This window comes from Scyliorhinus torazame, chromosome 1, assembly GCF_047496885.1.
Source record: "Scyliorhinus torazame isolate Kashiwa2021f chromosome 1, sScyTor2.1, whole genome shotgun sequence".
NCBI lineage: Eukaryota > Metazoa > Chordata > Chondrichthyes > Carcharhiniformes > Scyliorhinidae > Scyliorhinus > Scyliorhinus torazame.
In genome coordinates this window covers 263290422-263302592 of record NC_092707.1, presented here as the reverse complement: position 1 = coordinate 263302592, position 12171 = coordinate 263290422, and the positions used below count along the sequence as shown (strand labels likewise).

The 12171-nt window shown below is 38.6% G+C and overlaps 1 protein-coding gene across 8 annotated transcripts in view; it reads left to right on the top strand.

Annotated features, from left to right (window-relative positions):
- The window catches only part of ralgapa2 (Ral GTPase activating protein catalytic subunit alpha 2), an 855222-nt gene that overhangs the window by 317711 nt on the left and 525340 nt on the right, over nucleotides 1-12171 (top strand). The window lies entirely within an intron of this gene.

The following is a 12171-nucleotide window of genomic DNA, read 5'->3' as shown; positions in this document are numbered from 1 at the left end:
GTAAATTGTTGGAAAAAATTCAGAGGGACAGAATTAATTTCCACTTGGAGAGGCAAGGATTAATCAAGGAGAGTCAGTATGGCTTTGTCAAGGGGAAATCATGTCTAACACTTTTTCGAGGGGATGACCAGGCCTGTATATGAGAGCAGTGCAGTTGATGTTGTTTACGTGGACATCAGTATGGCTTTTGACGAAGTTCCGCAGGGGAGACTAATAAAAAAGGTAAGAACTCATGGGATCCAGGGAAATTTGGTAAATTGCATACAAAATTGGCTCAGTGGCAGGAAGCAGAGGTTTTTGGTTGAAGCTTCTTTTTGTGACTGGAAGCCTCTGTCCAGTGGTGGGACCCTTGCTGTTTGAAATGTACATTATTGATCTAGATGGGAATGTGAGGGGTGTGATCAGTTAGTTCGCAGATGACACAAAAATTGGTGGTGTAAATAGCGAGGAGGAAAGCGTCAGATTACTGGGCAATAGAAATGCGCTGGTCAGATGGGCAAAACAGTGGCAAATAGAATTGAATCCAGCAAAGTGTGAGGGGATGCATTTTGGGAGCACTAACAAGCCAAGGGAATACACAATAAACTATAGGATGCTAGGAACTACAGTGGACCAGGGGACCTTGGGGGACATGTCCAAAGGTCCCTAAAGGCTGCAGGAGAGAAAGATATGGTGGTTAAAAAGGCATATCGGATCTATAGAATCCCTACAGTGCATGAGGAGGATATTCGGCCCATTGAGTCTGCACCGACTCTCTGAAAGAGCACTCTGCGTAGGCAGACAACCCCATCCTATTCGTGTAACCCCACACGTTGATCCTGGCCAATCCACCTAACCTGCAATCTTTAGACTGTAGGAGGAAACCAGAGCACCCGGAGGAAACCCATGCAGACACGGGAAGAACCTGCAAACTCCACACAATCACCCAAGGCCAGAATAGAACCTGGGTCTGGTGCTGTGAGACAGCAGTGCTAACCATAGTGCCACTATTTTTATTAGCCGAGGCAGAAAATATAAGAGCAGAAAAATTATGATGGAGGTGTATAAAAAGATTAGGCCACAGCTAGAGTACTGTGTGCACTACTGGTCATCACATTATTGGAAGGACGTGCTTGCACTAGAGAGACTGGTTAGGCTGGGGTTATTCTCCTTTGGCCTGAGAAGGCTGAGGGGGGACCTGATGGATACAAAATTATGCAGGGCATAGATGGGGTAGATAGGCTGAGGGGTCAGTAACCAGGGTAGATGGGAAGAAACCTTTCCCTTAGTGTAATCAGGGCATAAATTTAAGGCAAGGGTAGGAGATTTCGAGGGGATTTGAGGAAAAATCTATTCACCCAGAGGATGGTGGGAATGTAGAACTCACTGCTTGAAAGGTGGTAGAGGGGGGAAACCCTCACAGCATTTATGAAGTATGTAGATGAGCACTTGAAACTGCGTAGCACACAAGGCTACGGACCAAGTGTTAGAAAATGGTATTAGAACAGATAGGTGCTTGATGGCTGACACTGACATGATGGGCCTCTTTCTGTGCTGTAAGACTCTGACTATGATTCTCAAAGCATATGGATAGCTTTGCAAGAGATTGTATAGCTGCTGCAGTGGTTTATTTTGCTTGTATTTGCTCACGGTATATGAAAAATAAATAGAGAAATTAAAAGACAATATATCAGATAAAAATAAAATGTTATGGAAATGAGGGGTTTGGCTTCGCTCGGACTTAGCAGGACAGTGCCGTTATGCACAGTTGGTTTCAATTTGGGCAGTCAGAGGACAGGTTGGAACTGGTGCTGAAGTGCAGAGGTTCTGGCAGAAACTATGCTGAGCAGCTTTGCTCTTCCCGATGGTTATTTGAAGAAGTGGTGGTTCATCCCTTGATGTTGGTCCGAACGGCAAATGTGAAGTTGAGCGGTGACAGCTGAGGCTTTCATTGACGTGCATACAGAAACAGAGCCCATATTTATGGATGATATCACCAAGAAAAAGCTTTTATAGGAAACCGGAAAGAGCCACGGATGGGGCATGCTGGAGTTGATGGTGCAGTCACGGAAAGTGTACCCATTATATTGGGATGTACCTGTTGCCATCCTCCTGAGATATTTCTGTTGCCGTTACAATACAGAGTGGGGCTGGTTTGTTTAGTTGTCTTTGGACAGAGCATTCATGGGATGCTGGATAAACTCAGCAGGTCTGGCAGTATCTGTGGAGACAGAAACCGAGTTAACGTTTCGAGTCCATGTGCATTTTCCTCAGAACTCTTATTCATAGAATGGGATGGAATAGTACAAAACCTGGAACCTTCAATACCATTCTTCCATGTTTTCAAATTAATTATGCAACAAATGTTCTAAATATTTACCATGAGGGTGGCCTTTTAGTGTAACTTGATATTTCTAAGTATGTTTTGTGGTGCTTCACTTCTGTGCTTATTGTATCTTCGATTTTGACATGTAGCTTACTTGCCTACTTTTAGATATGTGTTTATAGTTATCAGCATAGTGCCTTTTTTAGTTCAATGGTAGCATTCTTGTCTTTTAAGTCAAAAAGTTGTGCTTTAGTATCCCACACCAGAGACTGGAGCAGGCTGTCATTCCAGTACAGTAGAGAGGAATGTTAAAAAGCATTCATGAATGATTTCAAGTGGGTGTAAAGATTCCATGGCAGTGTTTGGGGAGGAGGGGATTCCTGGTTAATATTTATCATGCCAGCAACACTTAATTTGATTTTTTGGGTTATTATTGCATTGATATTTGTGGGATCTTGCAGTATGAAAGTTGGCTACAGTTTTTCACACATTACAACAGTGACTGGACTTCTGAAAGATGCGATGCAAATAAAAGGTTTTTTATCAAAACTGCAGATGAAAACTCTGTTTGAAAGTCTTGTATACTTTCCTTCCTGGAAAGGAACAAACTTTCCAGGAAGTTTGAACCATGGAAAAATTACAGCACAAAGGAGTCCATTCGACCCATCTGGTTCATGCCAGCCCCATAACACCCAGATGCTCTTTCTAATCCCACCTTCCTATACATGGCCCATAGCCCTGTAGCTTATCGCACTTAAGATGCAGATCCAGGTACTTTTTAAAAAGAGTTTAGGGTCTCTGCTTCCACCACCAACTCAGGCAGCGATTCCCAGACACCCTCTACTCACTGTGTAAAAAGGTTCTTCCACATGTCCCCTCTTTACCTTCTGCCACTTATCTTGAATCTGTGTCCCCTGGTTTGAGAATTCTCCACCAAGAGAAACAATTTTAACCTGTCCACTCTATCACTTCCCCTCATGATTTTGTACACCTCAATCAAGTCACCCCTCAGCCTCATTTGTTCCAAGGAAAATAACCCCAACCTATCCAATCTCCCCTCGTAGCTACACTTTTCTAGGCCTGGCAACATTCTTGTCGACCTCCAATGCACTCTCGCCAGAGAAATTACATCCTTCCTGTAATGTGGTGACCAGAACTTCACACAATACTACAGTTGTGGCCTCACCAATGTTTAATACAATTCCGACATTACATCCTTACTTTTATATTCTATACCTCCTGAATTTCATATGCTTTCTTTACAATCTTGTTGACTTGAACTGCTGCCTTTAGGGATCTGTGTACACCAAGATCTCTCACTTCATCTACCCCTCTTTGTATATATTCCCATTTATTGTGTACTCCCTATAACTGTTTGACCTCCCTAAATGCATGACCTCACATTTCTCTGTTAAAATCCATCTGCTAATGTCGCTGATATTGAGTATTTGTTTTTAATTTCTATCTATTTTATCAGTTAATACGGCTAATGGGTTATCAGCAATTAATGTTTACTTCTCTCAAAACAGGTGAAGTGAATGAATGCATGTTTGTGCCACAACTAACTGCAGATGCATCCTCCTCACTGATGTTTTATTAATTTTTGCCCCCAGATAGTGTGCATAACCATATGAATGTAGCCTTTTATTTCTGGTGTGCAAAATGTTCATTTTATGAAAATATATAGCATTTTGTTAAAGGCTTTAGTAGGATAACTTGTGCTTTGGTTAATGTCTATTACAAAAAAAAGCACGGGAAATATGTTGCCTATCCTGAATGGCAATGATGCTTAAATTTGTACCGTATACATTGAAGCATTTAACTTGAAAGTGTCTGAACTATATGCATATACAAATATAGTGACAATTATTGAGGGTATTTAATGAAATCTTGAAGTAAGGCCTCAATAAGCTGATTAAAACAGAAAATGCTGGAAATACCTAGCATGCCTGGTCGCATCTGTGCAGATATGAGCAGTTAATGTTTCAAGTCTGACCTTTCCTTTTTGCTTTTGTTGCAGTAAGTCTATCTGATGAGCATAAGAAATGTTAAGGATGAGCAAAGGATGTTTGGATTAGAGGGACTCACAATCTGTAGTACCCTAACTCGTAATAACTGCTGATATTTTTCTTCTTAAGTATGCAGCCTGTCAGATTGCTCCAAACATTTATCACTCTTTTGAGTCGAGGTATTTTGTAATATCTGCTTTAAATTAATGTGCTCTGATCCTCTTTCTCTGGATTAATTTGAAGCAATATTCATAATATTCATCATACTTGCTTTAAATTCCCATATGTTGTGGAGCAGTCTTAGAGCTTAGTTTAAGCACTGTTGCAATTGTTAGGTAGTAATACCATTTTGGAGGGTGCCAGATGGCTGGGGTATCAACAGCCAGTAATTAATTGTAAATGACTAACTGCCAATAATAAACTTAGGGGTGTGAATTAAAACAGCAGTGCTCGAGAAGCATTGCTGGATCTCTCAAATTGCACAACAGCCATTAAACAAGTCAAATTGATGGTTATGGTTTTATCAGTACTGTTCTTCAAGCCGAGTGCAGCTCCATTCATACTAGAAAGCCAATGCAACATCTTCATTGTAGTAATGAGTAAAAAATGCATTTTATCAGGTATGAATGGACAAAAATTGAATGAAATCAAATGATTAATACAATAACATGCTCCCTTTTTCCCATCTGGCAAGTGGTCAGTTGATTTGCTGAGTGAAAAATGTACATATGACTTGAAAGAATAACGTGTTGGAATTTTAATGTCACGAAGAAGAATAATGAAATAACTAATAAATAATTTTGGTCATTATCTTGCTTTATGTCCATGTTTGTTCGTTGTTAATCTAAGCATACAGTTATAGACTTGATTATTTAAAACAAATCCATTAAAAAAAAAAAAAAAGTGAATTTTGAATAAGGATATCAAGGTTTTGCACAATCGCACATATAAGCACAGATGCTAGAGCCATAAGCAATATTCTCTGCTTGCATTGCTGCTGTGTGCAGTAGCAAGCAGGTGGTGTTGGGTCTTCAGGCACCTAAATTATACATCCCCATCCGGGCAAGTGTATAGCGTGACTTGAAAGGCTGTAACAGTTTTTTGTATGGTCTTTGTTGTAATACATAGTTTAGCCTCAAGGTTTCATTTTGTTGAAATTTCTGAAACACAATTAAGCCTGGTGATTATAGTCAGGTTAGTTTTTTTTCTATGAACATCATGCAACATCAACTAATGAAACTGAACATTTTAGTATTTTTGAAGATATAGTTGCTAACTAACAAATTGCAAGATTTTCAAAAAAATCTTAATTGTATTTTAGAGAAGGAAAATAAATTATATTAAGTGCAAGTAGAATGGAGTATTTTCTCTGTGGTAGAATCACCGAATCAAAGTGGGAGGAGGAAAGCAGGAACTGCTTCTCTTGGCGGACTATCCTTCTTCCTCTTAAGACAGCAATTCATAGTTGGTAACAGATTCTTGAGTTGTAACATCCCTCTTGTACCTCCAGGCAAGTAGGCATTGTAGACATGTAAACCTGTGCAATAATAGATGGAATGTGTTTACAATTCTCTTTCTTGCATCGCACAGAATGTGTTGCCATCTCTTTACTTTTTTAAAAACTAGGCAAGCTGTCTTACCATTTAAAGCAGCTGCTGGTCTCTATCGCAAAGCAAATTCAGTTTTGTACTGTTGACCTCCTTCTAGCCCTGAGGCAGCAGTAGATGGTATCACAGTAATTCAGTCCTGTGACACATCAAGTTTTGCAATCCATCTGTTTGTATGGATATGACCCTTTAGTTGAGTGGATATTATCCACTGTCATTCAAATCTAAGCGGTGGAAAGTGAGTTTTTTTTAAAAAAGGTATTTTTTCAGCTGCAGGGAAATCATGATGGGGTGTGCTGATTGCAGCTGGCAGCAGCCATCAGGATTGGTGTGGAACTGGGAGGAGCAGTCCTGCTCTTCAGACTTCATATGAAAATTGATTGAATATTCTTTCTTACCCTTTGGACAGAGCCTGTTTGCAAGGCCACATTTGCAGCACTGAAACTTTAGTGGAACAAGTCCATTCCCCACTTCACTTAGGATGGCTCAATTTTCAATAGGCTTCCTAAAATAGGTATACGGTCCTTCATTAACATGTAAAAGAAACTTCATGTCTGAGGCAGCCTGAAAAGCAGGCCAGTCCAGTATTTGAATCTCTCAGGCATTCTTGGGACGCAGATGTTGGTGCTTGAAATTGGCTTTTGTCATGCCCATATTACAGTGATGACGGAATGAAACAAAGTCCAATTTCTATTTTTTTAAAGCTTAAAAAGTATCTTTGTCTTCAAGTTTATCTTAATGAAGAATACTGAGAATATTAACTGACTTGGTGCAGATGACACTATGGGAGCTTAGAGCCACTCATGGTTTAGTAAAAAGTCGTAATGCCCAAGAGGCTTGTAGGGTTGGAGGAGGTTACAGAAATGGCCAGGCCAAGACCACGATTGGAGTTGAGAGCAAAGATGAGAATTATAAATTAAAGGCATTAAAAGGCAGAAAATTGAAATGGAGGGACAAGAACAACTTCTAGTTATTTAGTGCCATAAACTTGAGTTTTGCGCTTGAACTTTGAGGATGGAAGGATGACCAGGAGGGCATTGGCATAATTGAGTCTATAGGTGACAAAGGCATGTCAGCAGCAAAGAGGGTTTGGTTGGGGGGGGGGGGGGGGCATGGGGAAAAGTGTAAAGGAGCACAGTAGTTGATATGTATTTGGAAATATGCTCTTTATGATAGAGAATACAGAGTTTGAAATTCAACTCCAAGTTGAGCCGGACACTGAGGTTGCACACCATCTGGTTCAGCCTGAGATGTTGGTCAAGGAGGGTTGGAGTTGGTGGCGGGAGCCAAAGGAATTTGCTCCTGTGTTACTAATGTTTAATTGACAAAACATTACTGCTCATCCAAGACTGGACGTCCAACAGATAGAGTCTTGAAGTACAAAGGCATAGAGGAGGTTAAGAAATGTTCCTGAGCAGAAAAACATGTTTACAATATCTGCTGTTATGTGAGTCAGGAAAAGGTGTTAGGTGCTTCAGAGCAGAGCAAGAATGGGATTAAGGGAGCAGGAAGATAGGCCTCAGGGTTGATATGAGTCTGCCAATAAATTAACACTAGTGTTCTGAAGTTTGCTTGATTCTAGATTTTGATTGTATACTATATATAAAATGCTACATTTAATGGACAACAGTAGCATTTGAGCCATAAATTGACCAATTAATTAAATTGAGTTTTTAAGCTTAAGTCTGCCCAGATGCTGAAAAATGTGTATCTATATATTTTGGACTTGACTTTCCTTAATTGGAAATTCAAGTGATAATTGCTTGATTTAAAATGTGTTTTGATAGTTTCAGCATCTACGTTATCCATTTCATAAATTGGTTTCCTATTTGCTAAATCCAAGGTTATGGCAGATATTCTGTGTGGTAGGATGAAGCACAATTACAACGATGTTCCACACACAATAGTTTTTAGTGACTTTTTTTTAAAAATCATCACTGTTTTTATTGGTAAGGGGATTAAGTGCAACATGGTTGATCGTTTTGTTCTAAACAGAACTGAGTACAGTCATTGTGTGGATTTTTGTCAGTACCATTATGAAAACCCACAGACAACGCAAGATGATAAGCTCTTCAACTTCTGTCGAAATTACAGGCACAATGGTACATGGAACAGTGTATTTAATAATAAATTTGTGGTGAGTCAGAACACAACGGGGCTTTGTCCCACACTTCCCCTGGAACCTTGCAGGGCCTTTTGCCTTAATTACCCAACTTGTTCCTTTTGTTTTGCACTTCCCTTCCCCCTGGTGAAGAGGAGCTTCAACTGCATCCACCCACTCCGTTATGGCCCCTGCAAATGCTCACAACATAATAATTTCAGCGGGTCTATTTTTTTCTAGAAATACATACACACGATATCGTGGTTGTTAATTACACAAACAGCTGTGTTTTTTCTACTTCATTGACTCTTTTCACCTAAACAAAATAAACGGCGGACTAATAAAATACTTGAAATTAACAGTGAGAAGAAAATCATTTTACAGATTTTGTTCATCAGCAGTCAGTCATCCAGGAATGAAGGGATTGTTGCAGTAACAAAGTGCACTCACCAACTGTTTTTGCTACCACCATATGTTTTCACTACTGCTTGCATTTCAGCAAGCACTGTGTACAAAGCATTCAATTAAAGTGATTCATTTACCAGGTAGCGAGCAGCCTGCTGCAGTTCATATTTACTGAACTGTGCTTTAAAAGGGAAGGAAAACATGCCAGTATTTGAATTAGATGATTTTTATGATACTGCTGGTAAAGGGCAGATGTTCTCATCTTGCAGTTTTCCCATACAGATTGGGGCTTTCAGATGAGTTTGAAGTTTAACAGGTTAGACTACCCACTGTAATTGTGGAATATCTGTTTGCTAAGGCTGTAGTATATATCCTTTTTGTGAATGCTCTTCCTGCCTTGATATTTTTAGCATATTAAATATTAGTTGCACTTTCTCTTCGTAATTTTTCTAACTGATCTTTGGTAACTGCTTTCTGTAATTTGTCAGTAGAATTTTACATTATTTCTGAGACTAATCCAAGGCTTTTGAAATTTGTCAATTAGATTCCCAACATGCTTTACTGTTCTATGTTAAAAATAGTAGTCTTCAAAATATATGAAGGGAGTTGTGGAAGGGAAGTTAATGAGTTACCAATTTAGAAGCATACTGGGAATATTAACTATATTTTAACACTGCTTTTGAGTGAAAATAAGTCGGTCAAGTAATATAAACTAAATACTGCTTAGTATGTTGTACTTTGCATTATTATGACAAGTTCTTCCGAAGGACAACAAAATGCGTACTCAAATTGTTTTTAAACCAAGGGCAAAACATTCATATTTCCTCTTGCGTATGTTCCCAAGCTTTATCTCTTCAAAGTTGTTTATTTCAACCTATAAATATAATGGTTTTTTACTGCATAACTCAGAGTGCAGTGCCTTGGCTTTGCAGCAGAAACACTCTCTCTCCACAAGTATATTTGTGTAAATAAATTTCCTTAAATCGAACCACGAGGAATTTGTCTTTATTATGATTTCCACGACAGGAGTGAAGATTATGTTCATTTGAACATGATGGACAACTGTATGTATTAGCACCATTTGGCCCTGTTTACAAAATAATGTCTGTAGATATTGATGTCGTAGTGTTTGTAATTGATGAGTTATCTGCCAACCGTACCTGGTCTGGCTATATGTGACTCCAGATACACAGTAATGTGTTTGATTCAACTGCCCTCTGAAATGGCCAAGCAATTCACTCAGTTCAAGGGCAATTAGGGATGGGCAATAAATACTTGCCCAGCCAACGCCCACATCCCATGAATGAAATTTTAAAAATAAATAAATGCACTACTTTGTGTGAGAATTTGGTTAAAATCAATTGTGTGCAATCTCTCTGTTTTGGAGGCCTTTGAAAACTGATTTGTTGAGGTAATAATCATGCCTGCAGTTCCTTCAACAATAACGTTTGGTCCAGCACCTTTAACAGAGTAAAATATCTTACGATGTTTCACAGGAGTTGTAATCAGACAAAAGTTGACAATGGGCTAAAGGAGGAGACATTAGCTTGGCCAAAGAGGAATGTTTTAAATAGCCTATTAAAATAGCAGAGAGGCAAAGCGGTTTTGGAAAGGAACTCCGGAACCTAAGGTCTAAATGGCAGAATGTATGGCTGCCAGAGGCGGGCAAAGAAATTGGGGAATACATGATGGATTGGAACTACGCACAGATTTTGATGGTTAGTAAATCTGGTGCTGGTTAGAGAGATGGAGAGTGGCAAGGCCAAGAGAGGATTTGACCAAGTTTAAGAATTTTAAGATCGACTGCGTGGACTGGAAACCAATGTAAGCTGGTGAGCATTGGTGAATGAACAAGGCTTGGCATGAGTTAGGGGTCAAGGAGCAGTGTTCTGAATTATCTCGTATTTATGGAGGATGGAAGATGGGTATCCACTCAGAGCATTGGAACAGTTGAGTCTGGAGGTGACAAACAGTATGGATGAGGTTTTTATCAGCAGATGTACTGAGGCAGAGATGTGGATGAGCTATGGTGGTGGAGCTAGGTGGTCTTTGTGATGAAGAGCAGATGGGGTGTGGCGCTCAGCCTCAAGTCCAATAGGACTCAAGGTTGTAAAAATGTTGGTTAAGTGTAAAATAGTCAAGGAAATTGTCTTGAGTATTTCTACTGACATAATGCAACAGCTGGGATCCCTTCCATTGCAGCAGATCTTTAATTAGTACGGTACTGAGGGGAAAGAGGCCTAAATAGTATTGTTTTTTTGTCAGCAAGCACTGACCGAGTCTGTCACATAGATGATTGGCATTATGCATCAGGGAAGCTCATTTTGAATAATAGAAGCAGAAGACGTTTGGGAGATTAAACCAAACCTAACGAAACACAATGTTCACTAGATTACAATAAACAGATGGTTAGACTCTACAGAAGACTATCTCAAGACTTTTTTTAGCAATTGAATGGAGCTTTTACATAAGAATCTGTTTGGCTTTCTAAATTTATGTGTGATAGATAACGTCTCATCTAGTTCTAAGATGATCACCAACTATGTATATGATGGAAATATTTTATAAAATAAGCTTGAAATATAAGCTGGTATACATCTTAGTAATGCATCAGTCGTACTTCATGTATCAGTGCTAGTTTCTTTTCAATGAAAAAATTGAGTGAGCGGCGATTCCTGATTTTTATTATTTCTTTGCATAACTACTGAATGTAAGAAGGCAGTGCTTCATACTTAGGTTGTCATACACATTCACTGAGTGTTCGTTGGTTTTAAACTGGTACTGATGGAAAAGGCAGCTCTTTTCAAAAAAAAAATTGAATTTGGTAGAGTTCAGTAAACATATACTTGTCTAAGCCAAATCATATGGTAACTTGCTGTAATGTCATGGGTGGGGCATTAACAGTGCAAGATCACAGCTTTCAAAGCGTTTCATGCCAAGCTACTACTATCTGCAAAATGCACAATTTAATATAAGACACCTTGTTTTATCTTTATTCTTTGTATAGTTCTTAAAGATATATTGTAAAAAATCTTATTTTTAAAACCAGTATTTTGTATATTGAGTTGTGTCTAACCTCTGTAGTGTTGCTGATTATTGTACGTGTGTGTATATATGTATGCAATAATATAAATAATATATATACACACACTTGGAGTTGTAAATTAATTTAGAAATAAAGCATAATTTTCGTAAAACTAACCTGCTTATACTGTATATTGGGAAATATACTTATTGGCACTTTATAGGACTTTGGTTTCTGACATCCATTTTTAAAAAGCAGCATATGTCAACAGAAATGAATTCCCATCTGTTCCTATGTTGTTTAAAGCCAGCATCCAACAACCGGACAATACATAGCTGTGTTTGTAATTACAGGTGTGAGGTAAAAATGACAAATTAATCAGCCTCTTTATCATTCAGGTAGATCTTTTCTGCCCTACAGTCAGCATTTGTTTTGCACTTGTTTTATTGGTAGAATCCATCTGCTGTCTGAGAGAATGTTTAGTTTTGAAATCTATAATTCAAGCTGGTTTAAAAATTAACTGTCAGAAGATATCAAATGTCAAATGTCACAAAGAATGCAAATCAGCACCTAATGATCTTTGTAACTGTTAATTGAAATCAAGAATAGAGGCTTTTGGAATTCATTTTGATTCGTGCACTTTTCGATATTATGGTTTTACTGAATTCTTACAAATGTCACATTTGACAAGCCTTTTGTCACATTTTTTTCTGTTTAAA